The 13,446-nt window shown below is 33.5% G+C and overlaps 1 protein-coding gene across 3 annotated transcripts in view; it reads left to right on the top strand.

Moving 5' to 3' along the window:
• The window catches only part of LOC138325224 (ras-related protein Rab-23-like), a 34,525-nt gene that overhangs the window by 1,296 nt on the left and 19,783 nt on the right, over positions 1 to 13,446 (top strand). Inside the window, exon 1 of one of the 3 annotated variants that reach the window (XM_069270723.1) lies at positions 4,496 to 4,608. The exons of 1 other annotated variant lie outside the window; for it this stretch is intronic. The gene's annotated coding sequence lies outside the window, so the exon portion shown is untranslated. Of the gene's footprint in view, positions 1 to 4,495; positions 4,609 to 4,695; positions 4,853 to 13,446 lie in introns of those variants that run through there. One more of the 3 variants, XM_069270722.1, reaches the window with a different exon arrangement.

Here is a 13,446-nt window from a genome sequence, read left to right as displayed (position 1 = left end):
CACTGAGTTACCTGGTCAATAATGATCGACCCAGTCCAATCCAGCTACACATGTAAACTGAATTTATTATTGATATTAAGCAAGAAGTTCATCATACTAATTTGATTTGAGTATTTGTCATCAGCATTTTAATGCCAAATGTTCTTGTTTAGTTATCTAGATCTATTCTGAATAAAACCCACCAACTCTGATGAGGGACTTCAAAACAATGGGTATACACAAAATTATTTGAAAATAATAGATGTAAATACCCGGTATAGATGTATACAAACTACAGATGATTCCGCTTATTTGCATAGGTCATTTTCCAGAAGAAAATATGCAAATAACCGGAGTATTCGAATAGGCGGAGATGACATTTTGCACCTCCGTTTGACCCCACACATATGTATGTGAATAGGCAAATAGATATCGTTTCGTTTACTTGATAAATACGTAAATTATTTACACTTAAAACGAACCACAAGTAATTATTTTCGAAGTTGTAAATCGATTTTAATTGTTTAATAACAAAAAATAATCCAGTATTAGATTCTTGTTTACGTTAGATCGACACGTGAATATTTGAGAAACAGCTAAACGATCGATATCAAATGCAATTAGATTCTACTAAACAGGATTGGATTTGTGTCTACAATTCTATACCTAAATAATAAACAAATTAACGTACATTTGCCTGGCAAAATGAACTTACGATCGTGATTAAACTTCAAAGTGCCGATCAACTAGTAGTGTTGCTTTTACACATGTGCATATGAATTCGAAAATGGCGGCAGGTGATGAAGCCATGCGTTCACTCGACCTAAATGTCTTTTGAGAATTCTCCCTGTATTGTTGATCTATGCGGCGAATAGCTTGATAACATTTCAGAAATTAATGCATATTCAAGTAGCAATGAAACAATTAACGTAGCAAGTATCTTTTGCATCCTAAGCTTACATACTGTACGAAACTTGCCGTAGTCATTGCACGCCGACTTTGCATGCTTTTATGTCTCGTTCAACGAGACGCTTGATACGCACATGACTGTCGTAGTCAACAAGACTCTGTTTGAACGAGACTACTCATGAATGGCGATTGTTGTAAGGAAGCATGGTTTCTCCAACCGAACTAAGGTATTTTACGTTAATGAATAAACATATTTGAATGTGCAAATGCTTTAATTAGATGTTTGAGTCAGTGAATATACTAAAGTTATGATCAACCGCTGCTCATGTAAATCGTAACAGCGTCGAATACCTTTGCAGATTCATGCATAAAATAACAAGCCATACTATAACGTTAATCTGTTACCAGGATGATTTCTAGTAAAAGCGAAGTATCATGAAACATATATCGGCGAATTTCGTTTAAAATATATTGCAAAATTGAAAAATATTCGATTTTATTTTGAGAATTTCCCAAATATTTTATTCAAATAACCGGAGGTCATGTAAAAGTCTATGCAAATACACGGAGTTGAAAAACAAAGATAAAGAAGGAAAAAATCGGGACCGCAGAATTTTATGCAAATTACCGAAATATTCGAATAACCATTATTCGATTATGTGGAGTCCTCTGTATATATTCAAATGCAAACCCAACAGATAATTATATAATACTGTGGCTTTGTTGATTTGGGGATCAAAGCAGTGGAATAGGGTTAACAAATAAACATCACCTGACAACAATATTAATTTGATCCTGCTGTTTCACCATATTTGATACTGTGAAATATCTGAAGCTCCTTTTGCCATGCAATTCTTCAGTAAAAACCAAAATTCATCCTGATGGGGATGTCTGTTCTCTTTCTTGTCTAGAATATCAAGATAGATATTAAGAAAGGACAGAAAGACTTAGTTAACACTATGCAACATACCCCACCTATCATTTCACCATGAGGACATAGAACTAAATCTCAGCCAGTGACTTTTTGATTGGCATTCAGGCTAAATATAGACCACTTTTTCTTCAGAAGTTTTGCTATATTTTCCCAATTGCATGTGCATATTTCGCGATCCAAATAAGGAAATATTCGTTTATATGCGCCAGCCAGTATATTTCTAAAGGAAAAAGACATGTACTGTTTTCCCTATTCAAAAGGATGCCCTTGAAATTCTCGATCACTGGTCATTTGCTTTACCAGTTTTATATGTAATAATTTTTATAATAAAATCTTAATATTTTATAAGTTTATCATTATAAGCTACCAATAGAAACATTTAAAATCCAGAAGAGCTGTTCATTGCTATTTAGATAGACTATTTGAGCATTAACTATATACTCTATATATATATAGCTAACTCTAATTCCTTAAGGTTAAGCATTAGAGAAAGATCTAGAATTATCAATAACTTAAAAGCAGTTTTAATTTCCCAGTAGGTTCAATAAGAAATTTTAATCAATAGAATTGTGTTGCATGTGATAAAATTTCATCTCATCAATAATTTGTATGGTGAACCTCAAAGGTTGCTTTGCTGAAGAATGCAGATGCTGAGTTTAGTATGGATTTGATTCTTTATTGAATTTAATTTAAGTGTATATATATTTAAACAATATTATTGCTCCTACAAACATTTTTGAGGGCCTGCTGCACTGAAATAACTGAATATGTTTCGCAGATGATAAAAATAGGATTTTTCTGCCAGATTTTTATGATGGACTGTTACATTGGATAAATATACTTATCATATTAAGTAGATTTATATTAATTAAGAGAGGAGGGGTATACCACACAAACTACTATGTTGCTTGGGTCTATGAAACACATGTACATACAGTTTAATGGTCCATAATGAAATATTTAACAATTGTCTCCCCCTCCCCTTTCCCCAATTTTAACCCCCATGGTGTCACATGAATTTAAGTAGTAATTAATCGTTAGTTATTTTGTTAAGGGTTTTTTTTTTTCAAACTGATAAAACCCACCTAATGAAATAACTAACAATTATCTCCCCTCTCCCCTTCCCCCAATTTTACCCCCGATGGTGCTATCTGAATGAGTAGTAATTAAGTTACTACTTTTATATATATGTATACTAGATATATTTTCTACTCATTCTACTAAATGTGCTATACCTATATATGTATCTTTCTACATTGTATATATGCTTTCCATTGTATTGCGTTATATATAATTAGTGTACCGCTCTGTACAAGTCTTATGTTATTACCCTCTACCTGGTATTGTTAAGAAATTCTAATAAGCTTTACACCTATTGTACTGAGAAATAAATGGAATTGTCTGTAGTCAATATTACTCTTGTGTGGTAATTAGGAAATCCTTTCAGTAAAACATCTCTGCAAATATCAGTAATTATATAGTAATTCTGATCTGGTTTTGGTTTTTCGTGTAATTTCTTGCATCATCGATATTCTACACTTGTAATCTTTGATCAATTTTGATCTTCCAGTAAACTTGAAAACAAAAACCAACACTCGGCTCTCCTTTTCTAATCTTTTCCTATATTTAGACTATCGTGCATACAATACGCTCGTCTTTAATTTGAATTTTCAATGCCATTTTCTGATGTATCCGTCTATCTGAACCTTAATCTAAAGGCATATCCAATAAATACTATCAAATTCCTGTTTTTGAAATCTAAACTTTTAATAATTGGTTCTGATCGTCCGATTAAGATAGCAATTCATAAACAGGATTATAAATTATATAGATATATTAGTTTGTGTTTTTAGTTTTAATATAAAGATATCATGTTATTAACTTACATAATTATTCACCTCTGAAATTACTTAATGGACTGGCCTTGTCTTTGATTTAGAAGAGTCTAAGTGTATGTTTAGGGTGAATGAGTTGAAATAAGCATCACTATAAGCACTTCTTTTTGGCTGCTGGTAAAGTCTTTAACTACACTGTAATACTGCTTAATTATTTGGAAATATTTATCATTTTACAGATAAACATTGCTTCTATTATATATTGCGGATATTTATAATCCTACATTGAATTCAATTCAATTTAAAAGGCATCAGGTTCTATAAATGGTCTTCTCAATTTTCCTAAAGTATAATAATTGTTTCCCAAAAAGAATTTCAGAATACACCACACAATAGAGTAATTGTACTAGCCTGTTGTGTATGCTCGTTGTTGTGTGTTTATATATAAATAAGTAATGTAATATTTTAATTTCAAGTATTTTACCTCTTGACACAGAAATTAATTTACAGAAAAATATCATTACATGTTGTTTGACGCATGAGAAAAAAAGTTCTTCTCTTCAAAAGAAAGCAATTTTATATGTAATAAACATAAATAATTGAATTGTGGTTACAGCTAGGGAATATTGGGGGGATACTTTACAATGCTTTTAACTTATAATCCTCTCTCCCATTAGCTCTGAATATCTTTTCTTCTACACAAAACAGGACATGTTTTTTGTGTCAATGAAAATGATAATTTTCCTGAATAGTCCGCATACGCCATTTAAATTATTATATAGAAAAATGGAGCCAAACAACGGGGGTGTGGTATATAAAATCCAATATTTAAAGCTGACAGGTATTGACAAGGCATGCAGTGGCCTGGGTGTACTTATTGATTTAGTCAGGGTAGAGGTCCAGTCTTTAAACAGTCGGTGATGTAGACTGCGTAGACTTTTTACCTGCCAGGTGAGTCCCGTCGTATCTGTTATCACTGTTGCATATCTGGGGCTTTGTTCCCTGATCACAATACTCCTGTTTGTTGTTTACGGTGCCGTATTGTTTCCCACCGTACCTGTGTACTACTGCGCAGCGTTATTTTTTGTGTTCGGCAGTGGCTTTGGACATTTTGTGTATAATTCAATCACCTTATGTTTGGTCTGTCTAGATCGTCTGAATCAGATTTGAAAGATTTATCATAAGAAAATAGAAGGTGAGTTTATTATGTTTACAAAATATTGGTTTATAATTACTGGTATAAAACCATTATCGAAATGCCTTATATGTTTCATCACGATGTGTTTCTAATTTAAAATTGGTTTTGATTAATGTAGGCCTTAAGTTTTGTGAAACTGTATTTTAGATTCTAGTGCAGCCTATAAGATCAAATGCGAGATATCCAAATCAACATAAATCAAACAAATAGATTGATTCCTAACAATATGTCACAATCTCTTCAATAAATTATACACTAAATACACACTTCAAGTAGACCAATACTTCTAGTGAACAATTTATGTTGTGATTTATTGATGACATGTGCTAAGGTTCAGTACCCGGACACTCAGTACATCAATTTATCATCAGTTTAGTACTTAAAAACAGACAACATTAGATATCAATGGTAATTTATAGAGAATTAATTTTAATATTTACAAACCGTTTGTCATATATTCTGAGCTATTGTATTATTTGTTGTAAACAGTAAAACTTAAGTACTGGTGCTTTTAAAGTTTACTATTAGATTGAATTATTCATAATGTGTATTTCAACTGGTGTACTGTTAGAAAATGAGGGGAATGCAGAATTCCAGAAAAATTAATGTAAAATAAGACCTGCCATCATTTTGTGGCGTGTGTATTCTAAAGGGGCTAGAATAATAGAGTGTTATTCCAGACCTGCATGGCTCAGGTGTATCACTTCTTTGCCAGAGGACAACTGAGATTTTGGCTATAGATCATCATTATATCAGATATGTAAATTTTCGCTGGGAGCAATTTACTTTTGTTACATTGTTGATATCAGGTGTGCTACAGATGAATCAATACAGTTTTATAGTTCTATGTGTTTATTATGTAGATTGAACGTGAATACATGTATATATCTGATGAGCAAAATGGTTTAGTAATATTGTAAACAGATATTTGACATACCCACTTTATGCATGCCAGTAAAGCTTATTTGAAATCTCTTACTTGGTTAATTTCATATCCAAATCTCTTAAATTGATTATCATAAATTATATCCCTTGTTTCTCCAATTATCTCCCCTGTTTATCAAATTATTGTCCACATGTTTTGAATTATCTCCCTTGTTTTATATTGAGATAATTTCACAAGTTATCACCCCTAATTCCATCATTGACCACTTTACTTTCCTTGTGTTATATTTACATTGTATAAGGTGAGCGACCCCACAACAAAGGTATGTACGAATGTAAATGTTCCTGCTGTATCATTATATCTCAGCCTAGGTACCGATGTCCCCGGCTCATAAAGGTCAGGTTACAGAAAATGACGGTGGTAATGAAGTGGGTGACGATTGGTGTGTAACAACATTGTCAATGTATAGGTATTTAGTGTAAATAGGTTGTGTTATTGTATATATCTGATTTATGTACTGACCCATACCTCTCTAGGACACTTGTAATCTCGTACATTTATCACCTAGGCTGTCGTTAAACCCTAGCACTAGTCCGGTCAGATTGGACATGTTATCTGAGTGTAAACAGGGAGGCCACTTTGTCCTGAGATGGCAATTGCTTGATGGTGGGGTTAATAACGCTGATAACCGTGCTATAGAGCGGTGATAAGGTGTAATTATAAAGTCAAACTGCCCAATTTACACACACTAACTCACATTTCAACTTCTGGGATTTCAAGCTTGTTTGTATATACCCTGTCATTAGCATCAATAAAACTTGGCTATTAATGCTAATTTACACAATCACATTTAATATACAAAGATGAATAAACGTTTAAAAACCGTCATCTTGCTCTTGTAAAGGTTGTAGGTTATAAAAGTTTCCTGATACCATTTGTTTGATAATGTATTGACACTAAAATAAGTAACTAAAAAGAATAGTATGCTCCTACCATGAAATGGAAGAGGGTCAGGTACATATATCCTGGAAGTATTACTATATTTGTCTCTTATGTCCTGTCCAAATATCATATTGAGGCCAGGGTATATTGTTTTTTAGATATTTCTTGTTTCATTATTGTATACATCAAACAAAACATAATAGTTCTAATTATTGTCAGTCTTGTGGTACATGTTATGCTTTGTTGAATTTACTATAACAGTACATTATAACCTGTGATATTAAACCATTAATCAATGAAAACTGCCATGTGTCCCTGCCTGATCCAAGGTGAACCGAGGTTAATCCTGAGGTATTATCCAGTTTTTATGGCTACAGTAAAACACCGGAAATGATTCCGACACACCTTTTGAGCCATCAATATTTGTATCGAACATATAATCCCGAAGAAGTCACCTAGCTCATGAGCCATATTCTGATGTACCACATAAATTTAATTATTAACTCATTAACCACTAAAATGTTATAATTCACTGGTCTAGTCTTTGATTTAGAAGAGTCTAAATGTGTTTTCACGGGTAAAACTGTGATTTTATCCAGATCCATAAAAATATCATTTCGAAGGTAAATGTTTCAGTTCTTAATTTTCATTTGTGAAGTAAAGAAAATGTGATAAGAATGCAGCACATACATTAAGATGACGTTCACTTTTAAAGCCCAAAAGCTGCCTGGTCTAGCAAGGTGTGTAAGCATTTAAAAAGACATTCATCTTTTCAGGATTCATGTAGGAAACACAAAAAGTTCGGGTGGGGAATAAATGGAAGATTGATACAAATAGTTGTACTTGTTGAACCGTCAGATGTTCATACTTTAGGTAAACATTTGCCTTGAAAAAAGTTTACATACATCAGTTATATATGACCATTACATTTCTGTATAAAAGGGAAGGCTGTTAGAACAGAATGTAAACATGAATAACTCGAATAACAAGTCTTATATACAGAGATAATGATAAATGATATCAAGGACCTTGTCTTCATTGACCACCTGTTAATAAGTAGTTCTATAAAGCACTTTATTTATGTGTTTATATCAAGTTATGTGAAGCATGTCGGTTTTATTCAATCATTTTTAAAAGTAAGGCTATAGCTACAGGTGCATTTTCAGTATTTTTATGTTTAAACTTAATTTTGTATATGCTTTTGTTTGAACTATAGCTGCCAAACGGGTTACAGTAAACGTAGGTGTGGTATATATTGAGTATAATTCTCATCTGAACACCACCCAGCCTCCCAAACATGTGTTTGAGGTAACTTACAGGTGATAAGATAGTGAGTTTGAGGTACAAGGTGAGATAGTCTATGTGAGTTTGAGGTACAGGTGAGATAGTCTATGTGAGTTTCAGGTACAGGTGAGATAGTCTATGTGAGTTTCAGGTACAGGTGAGATAATCTATGTGAGTTTGAGGTACAAGTGAGATAGTCTATGTGAGTTTGAGGAACAGGTGAGATAGTCTATGTGAGTTTCAGGTACAGGTGAGATAGTCTATGTGAGTTTGAGGTACAGATGAGATAGTCTAGGTGAGTTTGAGTAACAGGTGAGATAGTCTATATAGCTACCTGCTATAATTTGTTTCCACCTCATTACCAGCCTCCTTTACTTTTAACTATAATTAACCCCTGAGATTTCATAATGGACTGGTCTAGTCTTTGATTTAGAAGAGGCTAGATGTATCTCGAGGGTTGAATGAGTTAAGATGTTTTTGTTGTAGAAATGATCTCCTTACAATATTCCTACTGTCATATTCCAAATAACCCTATAGACTTGGCTAATTACACACACTTTGAAAATCAACAGTGCTTACAATTTTTAGAACATCAAAGGTTTCATCTTCGATTATGGTCCACTTTGTAATTCATACCTGAGAAAATATCATTTCTTCATGCTAATCAATCCTGTCATTCAACCATCAAATGGTTTTAATTCATATGATATCAGCAAAGTTATGGCTAAACTATCTGTAATAATAAACCTGTTCCAATAAAAACTGCCTATCCCCTTTTTTATTTTTCATAAGCCTGGTGACTCAGAAATCATCTTCCTTTCATTCCATCTTTAAACCTATTCTACCCCCATTTTTTCCCTCCCTCCCTCCCCTCCTCAACTACAGTATCTGAATTCAATAATCCTCAGACCTTCCCATTTGCCTCCTTTGACCTTTGCTCTATATTTCTACACCTTCACATTGATCCATCTAGAGACTTTTTTTTTTGTGTTTTGTGACATCATTAATTCTTCTTTCATTTCTCTACTCTTTCACTCATCTTTGCTTCTTTAATTTTGCATTTTTCCATGAGCCTTTTATTTCTTCCTCAACTTGTCTTTCTTACCCATTATATTTTTCCCTTCTTTCTCCTTACTTTACTTTCAAGTCTCTAAAGCTCTCTTCATCTTGATCTGCTCTGTCTCTCTAGTACATTTTTTTTTAGTTGTGGTGGCCAGGTGGTTAAAATGTCCAACCAACATATTATCACAAGCCCTTGACCTTCAGATCCTATGTATGTGTACATACCAGTGGCAAGGCACTGATTGCTGTTCATGACTGAGTGTTTTTCCCTGGGTACTCCTGCTTTTTTCTACCTGTAAACTTGACATGTCCTTAAATGACCCTGGCCTGCTTCTGTCGTCATTTCCTTTGTTTGATTCTTATTTTTTATGTCTCTGCCTTTAAGTCAAGGTTTACCATTAATTTATTTTTTATATCTCTATCTTTAAGTCAAGGTTACACCCGATTCTCTTTTATGTGTCTTTTCCTTTAAGTGAAGGTTTTATTTCACTAGCAAGTTTACATACTCTTTTTTCAACATATTTTCTCATCATTGTCCTCTTCATTTGATGGTTTCATCAGATGGACATATAAAGCCCCGGTCCGCTACACCTTGTTGGTTTTACTGTCCCTGTACCTGGACTGACAGCCAGTATATATGTGTATTGAACCTATACAAGCCATACCTAAGTACAATAGCTACTGGTCATTTGTCTACTACACAAAACCCTGATAACCCTGAGCTATAGTTTCTGGTAGATTACATTTTAAAGGCGATCAGTCACGTCATTGAAGCGGCAGACTGACCGACCAGTGTATCGGATCGGCGAGTGTATCTGACCTGAGTCTATAGATGTCCAGCCCAAGGGTCTGGTATAGAGGGGGATCACTCTGTGTCAATGTTTATAGTGACAAATGATAGGTGAATGGTACAAGGGAACTCATTGATTGATATCTTATTTAGTCCAGTGATGACAATAGCAATCATATAAAAACTGAAACAGTTGAATCATCCTGGTGATGAGCGTTTGGTTATAGTATATGTCGACACCACCATAAACATACATGGATGTGGATTTTATAGGATATACATATTGGTAAGTAAGTTATATGTCCCTCCACAGATAGTACATATTATGTACCATACATGGTTAGTATCCAATAAGCTTAGTAGTTGGCAGTATAACAAGACAGCTAGTGGTGCTATGAGGAGGTAAATGGTCCATTCATCCAACGCTAAGTTAGTTCACCATTATATTAGTGTTACCTGGTACATGTATATGACTTGTTGGTTTAATTTACAGAGTTAGAATGGCATCAGTGTATGAAGAAATTGACGTTTTGCGAGCTGTCAATCAAACAGCATGCAATTTTGCATTGTGTTTGCAATTGCTACAACATTTTCTCCAACATTGAATAGGTACATGAGCTCGTGCGAGCACGAAGTATGGCTACATACGAACTAGTGGTCAGATATTAGAAGGGACTCTAGCTCTAAGCCATCAAAATTCAAATTACTACTTTCGCGAAAGTTTATCTCCGCGAATTAACATTTTGATATGTACATCATTGATCCTGAAAGAAATTTCCGAAGAGTTTTTATATCCGCGAATCTTTGTTTTGCAATGGAAATCGCCAGAAAAATAAGTTGGTTTACAGTGATCATCTTGTTTAACTATCGATAAATCTGTTGTCTAGAAATATTTATATTTACATAATCAAGGAATATGGCTAAGGAGGTTATATAAAAGAGAAGAGGAAATCGCAAAACTTTCTCCATGTAAAATTTATGTTCTTGCAAAATTAACAACTATACACTCATGATCAGTTGACATACTTGGATTGTATCTTGGGTAATAATTTTAAATTCATATCTCAGTTTGTAATTTGCTCTTGAGATAGTAACATTCCATATAAATGTATATAGTACATTTCAAAGTCTATCACCTACAAAGTACAATATATATTATACACTAGCCAGTTATGATGTACTAGCCCAGTAGATTGTGTTGAGTAAGTGAGGACATGGTATTATATGAGCATGTTTGATCTACAGATTACATACTACCAATAGACCTTAACCGAAGGCATCTTGTAACTATTGTTTGTCATATAATGGCATCCACACAAACATCCCCCGTGATAAAGGCATTAAAGAATTTCTTTAATTGATGTTTTACTTTCAAGTTTTTGCATTGAAATTAATCCTTTTGTGAGGAAATCTGGCATTTCAATCAGTATCGTTTAGTATTTAACTGTGATTTGTACACAATGAGTACTGCCACAGAGAAAGTCTTATTAGTAAATAGAAATTCCACTTGAATTAGTGGAGTTTTTTGTAGTGATTATGAAATATGAAAGGGATATTTATCATTGATCTTAGAGAAAAAATCATCAGTACATATTTTCTCGTGTAACTTCAACAGGCAAATAGGTATAAATCTTAAAGTTGATTTAATATTTCTAATTTTGTATTCAACACACTGTGTTATTTTCTTTTGCCAGATGTAATTATATACAGTTCATAGATATATATACGTCATCAAAAGCAATTACATCTGGCAAAAAAATAAATATATCATATGATGAAAGTTTCTGCAGGTTAAAGGCCTAATTTTCCAGACTGAAATTGAGATGAAAATAAATGATAAATCTGCTGATTTACAAACATACTCCTTTAACTATAATAGTTACAGATATACTGGTTTTATTCGTCCTGAATTTCAAAATATTGACTTATATCAATAGTGTCTCATTTCTAATGAATACTGGTATTTGCCGTGTGCATATACATGTATTTATTATGGTGCAGTTTGTCAAGACTTTGGCCATGAGGGGTCGCAGTGGCCAAGTGCATACAAGACCTCAACCTCTGGGTCGCGAGTTTGAATCCTTTGTTACACAGTTGCCTGTTACTGAATGCTGGTCTATAGTTTTTCACCAGGTGCTCCGGCTTTCTTCCACCAACAAACCTGGCAGGTCCTTACATGACCCTGACTGTTGATAGGACATTAAACTAATAAAACCCACAAACCAATCCTTTGGCCTTGATAAATTTGCTGTGGTCATCTGATCCCTACTAATGACAGTGTATGATTTTTGCTCTGGAATAAGTCAGAGAAACAAACGGTCTGCACTGTTGTGGATGCATGGCTGATGACTGATAGCTTTAGTTGACTACTTGTACATGTTATATAGTGGGTAAATCATTCGCCATGAAACTTTTAAACTAGATGCTATTGACTTCATAAACTCAACAAACATTCATGATATTGATGCATTAACTGACTCTCCGTTTATAAAAAAAAATCACAAACAATTTAATTATAAAAAATAGTAATGTATATATGTGCATGACGCATAATAGATGTCACATTAAAAAGTTAGGTGATGCATTAAGCATGGTGCCATGCTATTGTAAAATGATATTGTAGGTGCTATATTTAGCTCATGAAGATAAGGACAAATAAAAGCCGGTTCTAAGATTTATGTGATGTTAACAGTCATCGAGGTGATGTTAATTGTTTCCCAATACACATCAGGGTAACGTATCGGACGGACCATCGGGCGATCCCGACGGGGGAAATTCCATGTTTGATTTCCATCAATTCTTCTGTATGTTATAATGAATCAATATGAAGTGGCATAAGAATCAATGTCTGGGGCCAGAAAATTGATACCTCTTTCATGTTCAATACAATATTTATGTAACTGGGAATCGTTTTATGTTTGCTTTCCTGTCATTCATAATTGATACATCAGTATTTGAGGGCCATTTATGACCACCAGACAGCTGGAAGTACTGATCTGAATGGTTATTTTCTAAAGAATACAATTATATATGAGACCATCATCGATATTCCAGGGTTTATTATCACTGACATTATATCTACTGAACTCTCTCATAGTAAAACAAGTACTACCAGCAGAAACATATATACAAAGAGATTGGAAACTCCTTCTTTGTCTTTGTTGACAGGCAGAGGGTCCTCTGGTTTATAGGCATTTTGCCTTGGCTTACTACTTTTAAATGTATTCTTTTAAACATGATATTTTGCGATCAACACAAAGTTTAAACATTATATTATGGTTTGATGTGATCAGTTTTCCTGATTGATGTTATTTAATATGATTTTTGAAAGTGCGAAAATATTCAATTTTACCTGTTTTTTCGAAAATCAGGCATTCAAAACCGGAAGTGTGTTTTGTTTTATTAATAAATAAGTTAAAATGTTATTTTTTCTATCCAAAATCGTACTCAAACCATCTGAAAATTACTGAACTTTTACAACATACCAAAGTTATTCTTTTATATTCAACTATGTCTATTTAAGAGTTTATCTAAAAACCCCTAAGCACATACAGAAGTACATCTGCCGATGGCAAAATTGGAGGAGTTGCCAATCTCTATGTAGATATGTTTCTGCTACCAGTAGTA

The sequence above is a fragment of the Argopecten irradians genome, chromosome 6 (assembly GCF_041381155.1).
Source record: "Argopecten irradians isolate NY chromosome 6, Ai_NY, whole genome shotgun sequence".
Taxonomy (NCBI): Eukaryota; Metazoa; Mollusca; class Bivalvia; order Pectinida; family Pectinidae; genus Argopecten; species Argopecten irradians.
Note: the sequence above shows the minus strand (reverse complement) of the source record. Positions and strands in the feature narration are given on the sequence as shown.